The 15,763-nt window shown below is 40.3% G+C and overlaps 1 long non-coding RNA gene across 1 annotated transcript; it reads left to right on the forward strand.

Annotated features, from left to right (window-relative positions):
- The first annotated feature begins 2,727 nt into the window (after nucleotides 1-2,727).
- On the forward strand, nucleotides 2,728-6,807 carry LOC146557813 (uncharacterized). The gene is made up of 2 exons (XR_014888646.1): nucleotides 2,728-3,034; nucleotides 4,468-6,807. It is a non-coding gene; the product is annotated as an uncharacterized LOC146557813 (long non-coding RNA).
- The last annotated feature ends 8,956 nt before the right edge of the window (nucleotides 6,808-15,763 follow it).

Consider the following 15,763-nt stretch of genomic DNA (forward strand, 5'->3'; position numbering starts at 1 on the left):
GCCTGATCCCATCTGCCGGTGGATCACTGACTTCCTGACGGACAGGAAGCAGCATGTGAGGCTGGGAAAGAATGTCTCGGACTCCCGGACCATCAGCACCGGCTCCCCTCAGGGCTGTGTTCTTTCTCCTCTGCTCTTCTCCCTGTACACCAACTGCTGCACCTCCACCCACCAGTCTGTCAAGCTAATCAAGTTTGCAGATGACACCACCGTTATTGGACTCATCTCGGACGGGGACGAGTCTGCCTACAGGAGGGAGGTTGAACGTCTGGTGTCCTGGTGCAGCCACAACAACCTGGTGCTGAATGCCCAGAAGACAGTGGAGATTATTGTGGACTTCAGGAAGCACACAGCCCCACTCCCCCCCATCATCCTGACTGACACCCCCATCACCTCTGTGGACTCATTCCGCTTCCTGGGTACCACCATCACCCAGGACCTGAAGTGGGAGCCCACCATCACCTCCGTCATCAAGAAAGCCCAGCAGAGGATGTACTTCCTGAGGCAGCTGAAGAAATTCAACCTGCCAACACGGACGATGATGCAGTTCTACACTGCAATCATCGAGTCCATCCTCACCTCCTCCATCACCGTGTGGTACGCTGGAGCCACTATCAGGGACAAACAGAGACTGCAGCGTGTTGTGCGCTCTGCTGAGAAGGTGATTGGCTGCAGACTCCCATCTTTGCAGGACCTGTACACCTCCAGGACATTGCGGCGTGCAGCTCGGATCTCAGCTGACCCTTCTCACCCTGGACACAGTCTGTTTGACCTGCTCCCCTCAGGCAGGAGGCTCCGGTCCATTCGCACCAGAACCTCTCGCCATAAGAACAGTTTCTTCCCCTCTGCTGTTGGACACATGAACAATAACCATATGACTGTTCCCACCACTAACACATGACCCTACGCTGTGTCACTGCATCATTCCATGTTTGGCACTGATCACCACCTGCACTCATGTATATATCTTTCAACGTAGCACTCTTAATTCTTATTCTCATGTATATATCTCATGTATATCTCATGCACATATCTTCCCACGTAGCACTTTTAATTCTTATCCCTACTTTTATTTTTTTCCATGTCTATTTAAGTGCTATTTATGACACTATGTTTGCACTGAAGCACCGCAGCAATTTCCTAATGTTGTAAACCTGCTCAACATTTGGCAATAAACCCCTTTCTGATTCTGATTCTGATTCTGATAAGATTGAGCTAATCTGTTCCTGGCATGTGACTCAAGACATCCTGAGCTGTTCTCCCTTCAAGACAAATATTAGTATCTTGTATACTTTCCTGTGAGAAAGAAAGGCACTCAGGAACAAGTGAACATAACCTTTGTGGCTCCAGACAGTCTGCACACGGAGTGAAAATAATTTTTCTTCCACAGGCTAAATTTATATTCCCTTTGGTGTACTTTTAAAATCTGAGCACCGAGCAAAGCACTGTGGATAGTGGAGAGTTATTAAGTTTCCACATTCTTCATTCTGTGATGCAGCTTGTCAGTCACATGCTACCACCGAGTCTGTGAAATCCTTCTTGGAAGCAAGTGTCAAATCCTCACTTTCGTGACACCAAACACATAACCAGAGTCCTGCTTCCTTACAGTTTTTATTTTCCAATTTTTGAACTGCAGGACAATAACACTGTCACCATTATTACATAGCAGGCCTGACTCCTACTGAGCAGTGAAGATGGCTTTTTCCATAGTAAGGCATGTTTATTGCTAGAACACAAATCTATTGATTCTGCCTCACCCCATCAGCTGGAAAGTAGCAGCCAGGCATTGCTAATTAAATGCACTTAATTAATTGATCATCAGCAAGTGTCAACACCTCTATAAAAGCAGATGTTTGGTAGTTTGCTGGTCTGGACCATTCAGGCACGTGTCCCACCAAATTCACCCCAAGGTTAGACCATGCAATGCTCAGAGAACCTGCAAAAACTCCAAGAGCTACATCTCAAACTCTACAGGCCTCAGTTTGCATGTTAAATGTTAAAGTTCAGTTAGAAAAAGACTGAACAAGTATGGTTAGTTTGGAAGGGTGAAGAAAAATAAAACAGTAGCACACATTATTATTCTTTACATGCCTATTTATAGTTACTTACCTAAACAGAAACTTTAGTTTTAGTTGTGAAAGTGTCCAGTGTCCCAGCTCAAATTTTGGGGAATAAAAACATGAATTCAGTTTGTTTTTTGACAAAATTTAAACATAGTTTAAGGAGGCTTTTAGAGAGACTTAAAAATGATTTGCTGTCTTATTTTTATGGCTGGTCGTATATAAATTTGTTAAGTACTGTATTCTACCAAAGGGTGGAAACAGACATGTTTTTAAAAATATAATATATTGTTATTTAGAAATATTTTGAATAATATGTTCTCATTCAGAAACTGATGTTTCTGTGTGCAAAATGTTTCCGCATCCTTGACAGAGCAGATTTCCATTGATAAACAAAATGCTTTCAATGGGTAGCAGATCTAGACTGCAGACATCCCATGCTGCTTTGTCGTCGGTTGATTGAACGTTTCGGTGGCCACTGGACTTGGAACACCGCTCACAAGTATGATAATAATTCACTGCACCTCCAATAGCTCTGCTAATCCATCAGTGACACAAATGCACAACCGCATGAAGACACAAGCACCGTCCAAAACCATGTGACCAGCTTACGCAATCAGGTCAAGGGTTTATATACTACCTACAGAGGCTGGACTCCTTCAGGGGAGATCATCACTGTGCAGGTGTGTGTCTGAGTGAGTGGGTGAGGTGTGTTTGCGTGTGTGTTTTTGGACACGGGGGAGAGTTGCTGTTGCCTCCACACTCAGCCTGGGGAAGAGAACCGAGGGCAAAGAGTCACATAACACTAAGAAGCAGAGGGATAACCAGTGAAACAGTTGCCTGGCTGAACGTCCTGAGGGAAACTCGCAGAGGGGTTTTGTGGTCTCACCTGTGAAGCATCAGCGAGAACAACAACAACAACAATGTTTTTCCGCATCCCTCGGCTGACCCCTGGATATATTAGATACCTCCAGGTACGTAAGATGCTTTGAGGTAATTTTCTTCTTTGGGTAGACATTAGGGGACATCTGCAGTGGCACAAACAGTGGAGGCAGCGTCTCCAACAACAAACAACTGTTGAGCTCTGGAGCCGAGGCCCTACAAATTTAACTGTGCTTCAGTAAAAGAAAAACAAAAGGCTGTAGATTTTAAACGAAACCATGACAAATTTCACCTCAGTAATATTTCTTTTTGCAGCCATTTGAGCAAAGAATTTTCCATAACATAGGTAAAAATTAGGTTTCTGTTATTGCATTACACTGGCCACCACCACAAATCCTTTTTGAAAATGATTCCACTAAGTCATCGCTGTGCTCAAAATGCCAGGTTTAGTGTGTGTCATGGTCGGATTGAGGATAGAGGATTAGAGCAGCCTGTCTTAAATGGATTTGAGTCAGAGATTCCTTCGCTTCCTGGGGTCAGGTTAATGCCCTCTAATTAGATCTCTAGAAGCATGGCATGCGACCCTGGAGGGTATATGGGACTGTATTGGTTTTAGAAACCTCCAGTATGGTTTGTGTCTGTTTTAAAAATGATTATTACTGTGGCTCAGTTCATCCCAGCTTATGTTCAGGAGCTTAACTCGTACTCCGGTAAAACAGGATTGTGATTTGTGTAAACAGAACTTCATTTTTATGAGCAATATAACAAAAGGCTGTACTCCTTTGCTAACTATTTATAACTTTATCTCCTAAATATGGAGAATATTCATGTTTTTAGCTCTGTGTAAGTCAATTTTTCAGACATCTAAAAATAGATTTAAATAAAAAACTGTTCATAATATAACGCTCAATCTCTCCATTTATAAAATAAAATAAATACATTTGGAGACTCCTAGTTTTCACTGGATAGTGCCTGGCACACCAGTGTTGAGCTCAGAAAGTAACTGAATCTGTGTCTGACTTTAGGGCATGTGTTGGATTGGCACTAAATTTTGAGACCCCTCCAAAACCCCCCACAGAGGACTGAAACACCGGCATCAGCTGTATGGGGTGCTTCAAGGTTCAAGGTTCAAGGTTCTTTATTTGTCACATGCATAGTTATACAAGTATAACACACAGTGAAATGTAGCCTGACACGCTCCTCGACATGTGCAAAAAAATTGGGGGGGGGGGGGGGGGGGGGTGTAGAGGAAAAACATTATATTTAAATATATATATATATATGTAGTATATACAAATACTTGAACAAATACTTAATATTCACAAAAGTGGAGATTCTAGCACGGCTGTTCCCTTATGGTAAGACGATTGCTGGGCTGAAGCAGGTGTGCGACCAGGGCCACCTGTTCACTGATTCAACCGCAGCCAGAGCCAGGAGGATCATCCCTGGCGATGATGGTGGTGCCCGGTGGTGGAGGTTGTCGCAGCTGCTGAGTGGTGGTGGTGACCCCTGCTCTCTCTTTCAGACCCAGGCAGCCCAGACTGTGGTGCAGAGCCGGGAGGGCCCTGCTACGCCGCGCATGGCTTTCCTGCTGGGTCTCGTGGGTATCGGCATGTCCGGCTACAGCTCACGCCAGCTCACGCTGCACTACAAGCCCTCAAATCACCTCTTTAGATGAAATGGATGGAGAACACACAGACTTTTCTTTTTTCTTTTGGGAAATACGCTTATTAAATGTGGACTCCAGCAAGTTTGTTTTTGTAGTTAAGAAACAGTCTAACACCTCTAAACCTCACAGTGATTTATACACTTTCCAGTTTTGTGAGGTTTAGGGATGTTGATGAATTTTGTTTCCTGGCTCAAAATTCACAATAAGCAGAAACAAGTGAAAATGATGGGATAAATAATAAATAAGGCTATTTCCCAAAAACTCAAACTGTCGATTGAAGTGATGTTACCACATTGTATGTTTCTGTTCTGTATTTTTTCTTATGTGCATCCCTACTAATTATTCCCTTCATGTGGTTAAAGTTCAATATTTAATTTGTTATAATGTTGTGGTATTTGAGTTGACAAGATTGTTGCCTTAAGGCTCAGATAGTGCAGTTAAAAAGCAGAAAAACATATTTTAAAAAATCCCTCTTACTTCAAGTACCGTGCATTTTTTTTTTTCAACCTATATGCAGTAACACAGAGGCAGCTTTTGATGTTTCTGCTGAACGTTGTTGATGCTGCACTCGAGCCACAGTCCCAGCCCATGTTTGGTGCCTTACTGTGGGAGTATTCAGTCAGAGCTGGCCTTTGAAACAGATTCACAGGCTAAAGCACTTAGCAAAATGCATCAGCGGTCTTCAAAGACACTAAATACAGCTTAGCCAAGCCTAAAGAAATCTCTTCCAAAATCCTCAATCTTTTAATCATTCCTTTCTTTATCTGTGAGATTTTGGCAAACTCTGTGATGTAACACAGAGATCCCAGCTCCCTCTTCTTTCTGGAGGAGGAAAGCCAGCGTTGTGATGTCTTGGCCTGTTTGTGCTTCTTGGATTTCTTGTGTAACAGAGAGATCAAATTAGAAGCATATTTAAATCAGGGTAACTGAAGTCTGCTTTCACTCTCAATTCTTGTCGAGAGTTGACAGCGTGGGTTTCTGATATCTTTTTCCGCTCTATCAAAATGCCAGAGAAGTGAAGAAAATCTGCCTGCTCACAGTCGGCTGCTCAGAAGAGCACAAAGAAAAATGCTTTAACAGAAACATAAGAAATGTGAAGCCTTTGAGATGCGAGCAATGCTGTTTTGCACTTTTTTGTTGTGTGTACATATTTTGTATATAATCGTGTACATATTGCATGCTGAATGAGATTAGTAGCCAATGACGTGGTGTGCTACCAGCCTGTGATGTGAGCTGGACTGGGGGACGTCTGGCTGGATTGACACACAGCACTGCTGTGTTGGTGTCAGGCATAGGAACCAGGACAGCCACCCTGGGTACCACCTGGACAGCCATGTGAATCCACCCGGATCTCTCCCATTTGCACCCCACTGTAAATCAAAGTGAATGTAGATGAATGACCACTACGGTCTCTTAACATAGGTAGACTCCTTTTCTGGGAGTGGGGGCGGGTATCTTCTGTGCACAGTAAATTTCAATGGAAAAAACCCTTTGACAGCATATGAATGTATTGCCTACAGGGAATAAAACTGATCAGTTAAACTGTAATTGTGAAGATGACTGTGTCATAATCACCTGGCTAAAGCAGTTTAGCGTGAACAGGTCACAGAGGAGGTGCAGTTATGCTGCAATCCCTCAAAGATCTTCTGTCTTTTTTTAGATAAGCTTATACGTAAAGGTGAGAGGCTTCTGAAATACAGATATAGATATAGCAGTTCAAGAAGTGTGCTTTTTTATGTCTGTTAACTGCATGGCAAAGATTCAAATCTCCGTAGGGTGATTTTAAATAATATGTTGTTGTTATGCTTTATTATTGCTGAAGCTTTACTCGTTTAGCTTTCTTGTTAGTGTTTGTGGACTAATGGCATAAAATGTCTCAAATACTGCTGATTATCTGAGTTTGTAATTAGAACTGTGTATGTTTAAGCCCATCATCATATCCTTTATTTATTTAGCTAGGTCCTTTTGATGTTACAAAAGGCCAGAGGAGATTATTTGCATGCCACCAGAGTGCTTCTGTGTTATTATTATTTTTATTTTTTAATTTATAAGTAGTAAAACTGAGCTGTGGTGTCATGGATCGTTAAGGTTTACCTGAAGCATTCTAAATACACAACTCAGCACCTCTGAAAATGCATTATTTTGTACTGTTCAGTGTATTCGTGTGTGCTAATAAATCAGTAGAACTCAACACAAGGTCTTTTTTGTGTATCCTGCAAATTTCAGAGTCCTGATCTGAAGAAAAACAACTTTCTGCTATGTAAATGAAAAGAAGGTAATGCTTTATGTGCTCACTAGATGTCAGCGTACTTGTTTTTAGCCATTTTCTCAGGACGCAACAAGTGCACAACCTGGACAATATGGGAGGAAAGGAAATGACCCATCATTTACACAAGCTGAGGGAACATTATCAGCAAAGCAAATATTTGAAGGAATACTGGTATTTCATAAATTTCCACTGCAGTCCCACCTGGTTTGTCAATCACTTCAGTTCACAAAGTAGAGAAAATCCCCAGAGCATGTGCTTAAATCATATCTCGTGATTTAAACAGATATTTGTTTTGCTTTCTGCCTTTTTAAGGTTTTTGGTTGGTTACTTTCTGCAGGGAAATAACATATTGTTCTCTAACAGCTGGAGATTCATGCTGTTTCAAATCAGCCAAATTGACAAACACTTCAGAAAGTCACATTTCCATTGAACTGCTAACAAGTGAAGGCTGACCCACTTATAGATGTACATGTGAGCTGCTTTGGGAACAAGCCCTGCTCTATGTTGGTAGGAGCCAGTCATGGTTGCAGTTGTGCTACTTACAGGGAAAATGAGTGGAAATATACTGGGAACTTGTGATACTTGCAGTGATTAAAATGGGGTTTAACCACTTGGTAACAGTCACACCAGTGTGGTGGCCACAGTGGGCACAGCTAAACATGCCTATTCTTCTGGGTTTTAAGAAAAACCTGTTTCCTCGGGGTGGAACATCAGGAAATCTTACTAATGAGCAAACATTAGAGAGGCAATGTGGAGACAGTTTAGACATGTGCACAGGAGGCATAGTGGATATAATGGACGAAGGATGTTGAAGATGAAGCTGCCAGAAATGAGGAAAAGACCACAGAAGACCAAAGAGAGGATGCATGAATGCCGTGAAGGACAAGCAGAGGGTTGGTGTCACATACATGATGAGGTGAGACTGCAGCAGATGAACCACTGCGATGACCCCTAAAGGGAGCAGTCAAAAAAAGAAGAAGAGAAGAACATCTGGAATCAGGACAGAGAGACATTTTCTTAGTCTGCCTCATTCAAGTTCACAAAAACACACTCACACACACTCACACATACACACACACACAGAGGTCCTTTGTGTTTCAGAGCCGTCACCTCAGCAGGCTCTTGTTACGTCCCTTAAAGCCAACAACAAAGAGCTGAATGTCTTTTCTACCAGAGCGATGGATGAGAGGGGATCAGGGGCATATCCACAAAACCTGATAAGCCTGATACCGTTGGTGAGACTGTATGTGTTTGTAGGTATTTTCAGAGTTATTTCTCCCTTATAATCACCTAATACAAGCACATGTTAATGAAAAGAGGGAAATTGTAACAAGATGGCCTGACTTAATAATGTGCATTGTACAGCGGCACCTCCAGTGGGTTTTGTAACAAGAAACAATCTGTCAATGTAGACAACAAAAAATTAAAGCGCCTCTGACCAACAGCAGGCCACAAGAAAAGCAAGCATTCCTCTCGTACTGTATGTCCCTTTCTTATAGCTTATATCCTCTTCTTGAATCAGTTCCACACATTATTAAAGAAAAAAAGGTGGTTTTGCAAATTTGTGGTGCCAAAACGAGACCCACTAATGTCAGCAGTTATGCAAGGGGTTTCACAAGACATAACCAAACACCAGCACCAGCAGCATCAGCAGGGAGAGACTCCTACGCTTTAACTTTTGCTACGCATAGATATCTAATCTGTCTTTTCCCCTCAAATACACCAAGATAACTAGAATCAAAAATGTAGCTTTTCAAAATATTCTTTATTACATACTTTCCTGTTTCTATTCTGACTTTAGAATGTCATTCAATTATGATTGGATTTTCATAGATGATTTATAGGCTGAAATGTAACTTTTCAGCAAATAGTTTCATATATCTGTGAAGCATAAAGAGGGAAATAAAGACATATTTCTATCAGATTCCCATGTACACACAGAAGCATAAACAGATTGATGTGAGAAAGCACTTTTCCTTTTTTAACCCTATGAATTTGTATGTTGTACTCACACATTCTTTCTTCTTTTAAATACCTCATTAACAACAAAAGAGCTTTATTTTTTTAAGTTATATTTTTGGCATTTAAAATTAAAAAAAGAACAAAATATAATGCTTTCAGAGTTTTTTCATTCATTCATTCATTCATTTCATTTGTTTGCTTAAACAGTAAATGACTGGAACTATTAAAAGGAATAAATTGCTAGAAAAATACTAAAAGGAAAGTTTGCACATTTACTAAGTAAAAGAATAAATAGAACAATAAAATATGAACCTTATTAAAATGCAGCAGCTCATTATCTTTTCTATGCAAATACAGTCACGTGTTCCCAGATTCATTAGTCAAAAGAAAAAGAAATTCAATCAATGATCTTTAATTCTGTAGAAATGTATTTTTTTTTGTCATGTTTTGTCCTTCCTGGGCTTATTTATAGACTTAAAGAGGAAACAGCAGCTTTGTGGGTGCGTGATTGTTCCCAAACACTAAGGGCGAGCTGTATATGCAAAGACACATCTAACCGGTGTTAGGCCTACACTTCAAAATTAACGAGGTGTGATCACGTAAATGTCTCCTCTCTTTGTGCTGAAGCAGTGAGTTACAAGTGTTTGATAACACTTATGTAGAAAATCCTCTGGCATATATAACAGTGCAGCTGAGCTACATTGCTACTGCCAAGTCATCTATCTTAGGGGAAATGCCCTCAGACATACAGCACAATTTGTGCAATTGCCTCTGAGACCAGTGGAAACATGATTTATATTTACGTTTAAAATCCCAAATGCAGGATTGAAAAAGCATGCATTTTCCAAGCTCTGGCCCTGATGGTGTCCAAAACCCCCAAAACCTGCTAAACAGCTTTAAATCATGCTGTTTCACTGACTTACCCTCACGGTTATGGTTTCTGACCTTTCCTTTTGTTTTCTGTCTTCACCTTTCAGTGTTTTACGTGCCCTTCATTGACAGTCCTTGAACATACAGGCAGGGCTTTTGTAAGGAAAGAGAGGAGGAAAACTATAATGACTTTAATGTTTATTGGAATATACAGAAGGAATGGCTGCATTTGAGTGAGAATGGTCTAGGTTTGAATTCTGAAACTTTACTTGATGCGTGAATGTACAACCTAATTTGGTATTTTGATGACGGTGATGGAGAGGGCTGCTGGGCTGAGATCTGATGATTGTTAAGGCCATGGCATAAATTCATATAATATTCATCTTCATGAGATCATTCAGTGCCCCATAAATACAGGCAGCAACACACCCATCAGGGCTTCCTTTAATTTCTCGCCCATTGATACTTTTAGGCACATATTGCCTGATTTTTATGAGTGTTTGGTGGTTTTACTCTTACCTAATGTTTAAATCAAACATATATATAATGTCCTGCAGTGTTCAGAGAGCAAACATTTGAGTTTAAGTCACTCTTTATGTGACAGAAGCACAGCTCAGCTCAGCAGATATTCTCTTAGGAACATCTTGGTGAGTTGGCCTGTGGACATACAGTAATTAAAGCTTTAATCTCTGTTCTTGGCTAACATGTTCTGCTGCAGTGACCTGTGGATCTCATCAGATAGTTGCTGAGTCACAGTTAATCTCAGCCCGTCTCCTTCTGTTTGCTGAGCAACCACAGTGAGCATAAATACGGTGTAAAGACAATAAGGTGTTAAAAATAACTTGTTTTCCAACATTTATCAGACCGGGAAAATCTGAAAGATGATTTTAAAAGTTCTCTTTGCAACAACACACTGCTCAAGACAGGCTATAAGCAATCAGCAGTGGTTACAAAGATTTGTAATGTACACACAGCAAAATAAACAAAATAAATAAACCAAGATAAAGAGTGAAAAGTAAAAAGATTCCCAAATATCAACCACAAAGCTAAGGTAACTTAAAACTTTAGGATAAGCAGCAGTCTGTAAGTGAATGGAGCAGCAAATGTGAATGTGTTGTAGACACAAATAGTGCTTCGTAGTGTAGTGGGTTACACACCTTACAAGCAAAAGACCTATGGTTTGATCTCAGGAGCAGATGCAACTTTGCAAACATGTTGTGGTGTCTCTCTCTTTAAGGGAGTATCTGAAAGTAGTAGATTTACGGATGTTGACAGAGGGAATAACTCTAAGACCCAAACTATTTTGTTGACGTATGTAGGACATTAAGGAAGATTGGAGCAGAATTGCTAAAATTGCTTTGTGGAAATGAATATACAGGTGACTGTGTCACGGCGGGGATCGCTGGTGTGTTTATGGTGTGGACCCAAAAGCAGACAAGGGAGAGGCAGAACTGAATCCTTACTAAAAAAGCAAGCCGTTTATTTCAGGTTGATGTTAAAAAACAGAAAACAAGACAAGGTGTACTGGGACAAATAAAAACTAGAAACTAAGCTGGGAGCAGCTAAGCTAACTATGAAAACTAAGACGTGAGAGACAGGAACATGGAACTGAACAGGAACATGCAAAACATGAACATGAAGAATCAAAAACATGAACATGAACCTGAGCAGTAGTAAGAAAAAAACAGCCAAAAAACTCTGTGACCAGATATGACTCGCCGCGAAGACAACAGACAACCCGACAAAGGACAGAGGAAGACAGAAGACCTAAATGCACAGAAGGATACTGAGGGAAGTGGAAACCCCTGGGGGACACAGCTGACACAAATGATCATGATGTCACAGGGAAAAGTAAAACTAAACACACTGAACATGGAAACACCAGAACTTTCAAAATAAAACAGATTAAAAATGGAGCGACATGAACTGGGACACGCAAGCTTGATACAAGAGGGAGAGGGAGAGGGACACAGAGGAGAGAGACACAAGGGGAACCTACATAGAAGAGGAGACAACACATGACAAACAGAAAAAGACTCAGAAAAAAGGAGACATAGGTGAAACATAAACTAGAGTAAAACTCAACTAAATCCAAGCTGGTAATAACCACACAAGAACTTAACGTATTTCCAATATAAGAATGTAAAATGTAAAATAAACTCAAAACGCTGGGTCGCAGACTCAGCCCTTGATAGACTGAGTCTAAAAGAAGGACTAGCATAACTCAAGCGTAAAATAGGCAGTAACCGTTAAATGCTTTAAGATTTGTGATGAATCTCAGTGCTCAGTAGATAGCGTAGCAGCATAACCCTGCACTAATTCAAAAGTGGTAGCAAAAAATCTCCTACCTGCCTCAAATTAAAGGAAGTATTTGATTTAATTACAAAGTTTTAAAACAGAAATCCCAGACTCCAACTTTACTTTTTTTAAAACCAGTTGCCGTCTGTGAGTCATAAAATTGACACTTACCAATTATAACTCCACACTATTTGTTGTGGGAAACTAACTCAGTCTTGGAGCCTGGTGCACAGTGATACATAAAAAAAGGAACATTGCATTCTTGACATTCCAGTAGGAGAGGTCCAAGGACTGATCCCTGTGGCACACCCCTATCAAATAATTTTCAAACTATCACACATTTCTTCTCTGATACGTTGTGGGTTGTTTTTTTTCCTTTAACATTGCATAATTCACAGCCTTTTTTTTGCTATTTAATATTTTTCTCCTTCTTTCAGCTGCTCCCTTTTGGGTTTTGCAGCAGTGGATCATCCATTGCACCCTATCCCTTGTGTCCTCTTCTGTCCCATCAACCCTCTGTATGTCCTCCTTCACCACATCCATCTGCGGTCATCCTCCCCTCCTCCTGGCTGATCCATCGTGAAGATCTCTCAATGAGTATGAATGACTACAGTAACAGTTTTGGTTTGTTACTTAAATGCTATTAAAAATCAAGAAACTTCAGATTATCGGTATTTTCCTTTTCTTTGTTTAAAGTAAACCCAGAATGTTGAATTTTGACCACATGATGGTAGCAGAAATAAGTTGCAAAGATGACACTGGCATATTTATTTAAGTCAACAAAGTTTAAGTGTTGCTTATTTAATGATTAAGCATTATGAGGCAACATTGTTGTTCATTTCATGTTTCTATTCTCTGCCAGTTCCTGAGAGAAAAGTTCAGCTCTTTAACTGCAAAATTCTGCATTACACTCACTTAATAGTTGCTGACTTTGTCTATGTGTCATCCTCTGCTGGAAAGAGAGCATGTAATTCACTTTTAAAGCTTTTCCTCTTTGTTGAAGCCAAAATGATGGAGTGAAGGTGGTCAAAGGTAACAAAACCAAAGCTTTCACCTGAATGACACCAAAATGCTCTGCTACAAGACTTCCATTCTCTCAGTAGTACAGAGAGGTTATTAAAACAGCCTTAAAATGACAAGAAGCTGCAACGTCACTGCTGCATCACTTTTTAAACCACATGTAACTGTCTTAGTGTATTAGTGAAGCACAGGTACACAATTAACAGGTTAAGCATGCTTAACAAGCACTACAATGGCCCAAATCTCTTGTTTAAGCTCTGTACGTGTGTGTCCATGTCAGATGTTAAAAGCAGGCCGGATAATCCCCGTTGTGTCCCGCCACGACTGATCATACCTGACCCAAGTGGGTCAGGTATGACCATACGTGACTATGTACAGCAGCAATTAGTCCACTAATGGGTATTGTTACCACAACATGAGTAATTAGTTTCTAGTAACTATGATACTTGACCTTCAAGCACTTCTCAAAGAATGAATTGTAAATATGTTAGTTAAACAGTATTATTACTGTCATGTTTCCTGTCAGTGACCACAGTGATTAACATTCACTGATATTTTTGCTGAAACATTAAAAGTCTATTAGATATTAGACACCCAGTATTAGTAAACACTGTAGGTGCTTTCTAAAGCCTTGGGGAAATTCATTAAATACAGGATTGTAATTCAGTAGGGATGCATTATGTTTCCCATTAGTTTGTACTCCAGCCTTGACATGTTAAAAACAAGAACTTCACTGTCTGAATTAAAATTATGTCATAAATGTCTAAATGAGAAAACACCACTGAGAATAAAAAGAACTCTTCGAATGGGTTTCAATTTAAAAATGCTGTTTTTTTTAAATGGTAAAACATAATTTTTCCCGTAAATAAAGGGAACACAAAAATGTACAGACGTCAATCAGGAGGTCCCAGTAAAGTATAAAAGAACACACGTCACTCCATCCTTTGAATTTCTAATTTGGGGGGCTGGTAATTGTGTGTGGGTAAAGACAATTAAGGGGATTGATTAGTGATGTGCCTGTTTGCATCAGAGCCACCTCGCCCGTAAATAACCTCTGTGTTGATACAGTAAGAATGTGTTGATGCATTTCCAAGAAATGGTCTCAGGTGAACAGTTGACCCTGTGATTAACTTTATTATCAAAGGTCACTGATCTGACTGAAGATGGATCCTGACGGCCAGTCGTGGCTTACGTCAGCTGACACTAAACTTTATATACGAGCAATAGAATAAACCGAAACAGGTTATTGGGGACATTTGTCTGTGATGTAACCCTGTTTTCAGTGTCGGCCGTGTAATGATTCTGTTTTGCACCTTATTGTGGCGTAAGTAGTAAAATTACCCCACTAATGAATTCAGAACACAACCTTAGTGAAGTGTTGCACAACAACTTGTTTGGGTTAAAACACCTGTGACCAAAAACATACACTATTCTAGGCGTTAGAAACACCCATAAAAGCCACAAAAACACTCACTCTATGTGTGTGTGTGCTTTTCTAAAAAAAAAAAAAAAATCTGATAACATTTGTTTTTTCTCTCTTACATGTCTTACAACCTGGCTTGCATTTCCAGCTGGCTTACTGTATAATGAGGCATTGAGACAGGAATTTAAGGATCTTTGAATCAGGTGAATGGTCTTAAGCTACAGCTAAGCTAAACTGCAGCTATTTTAAGAGGCCAGCCCACCAGGATAATGTGTCATTTGTTTCCCCGAGCACCAGAGGTCTTTGAAAAAGAGATTTTTAAATGAATACACAGTGGCTCATGCTTAACCCAGCAGTCGCTGTCTATAGTAAACATGAGATCAGACTGTTAAAGATTTTGAGCATGTTTTTTTCTTGTTAATGAATGACTCAGCAGCTTTTTATTGAAGTTTGAAGTTTAACTGCTAATAGTCAAGAGGAAAAAACCCCTTTGAACAGTTCAACACATCTTAAGAGACACTCTGATCTGAAACTGAGTAGCTAAAAATATTTAAACAATGGCTGTGAGAAAAAACAAAAATCAAACAGGGTCTGGATCACAGCTATGCCCCCAGAAGTACATTGTTGTTGTTATTTAATTTTTCTTTCTTCTGTGTGGTCATCAGAATTAAAATACTTTATGGATCCCAGGGGGGAAATTGCTTTGTTACAGAAGCTCAGTTAAAATATAAAAACAAAAGTTTGGGACAGCGCAGTAGTCTGGTGGTTATCGGTGTTGCCGCTTAGCAAGAAGAAGTTTTGGTCTGTTGGTCTTCCATGGTCTCTTGTGTTCTGGGGGCCTCTGGATGTCTGGAGTTTTGATCTCCTCCATACCTGCTTCACACCCTGGAGGACGGGGCTGTGGCCCCCCCACACTCCCTAGCAGATCATTACATGGAGAAACCTTTGGAATGCAAGCATGCTGATCCACACAGGTATGCACACATGGGTATTCACAGACGCGGACTAAAGCTTTCTTGGCTGCTGCCTCAAAGCACACTGTGCGCTGTCTATCTTGCGTGCTGCACAATATCGTTTATTATTTAGTAAATATTGATATCTATGACTAGCTAGTTTATTGTGATGGTGCTTTGTTTTCTCTATTATTATGTTGCTCTTTGTTGTTTGCTGTCTCCTCTGTTTGTTTTTTTTTTGTTTTTTTTGTTTTTTCTCCATACAGGTGACCCAGGAGTTCTTTTTTTTTTTCTCTTTCTTCCCCCCCCTTCTCACCGTCTCTTCTCCCCTTTGGTTTTCTTTCTTTCTCTCCCCCT

This window comes from Mchenga conophoros, linkage group LG15 (assembly GCF_057382185.1).
Source record: "Mchenga conophoros isolate Kocher_MC1m ecotype Shallow Benthic linkage group LG15, M_conophoros_male_GT1.1, whole genome shotgun sequence".
Lineage (NCBI taxonomy): Eukaryota > Metazoa > Chordata > Actinopteri > Cichliformes > Cichlidae > Mchenga > Mchenga conophoros.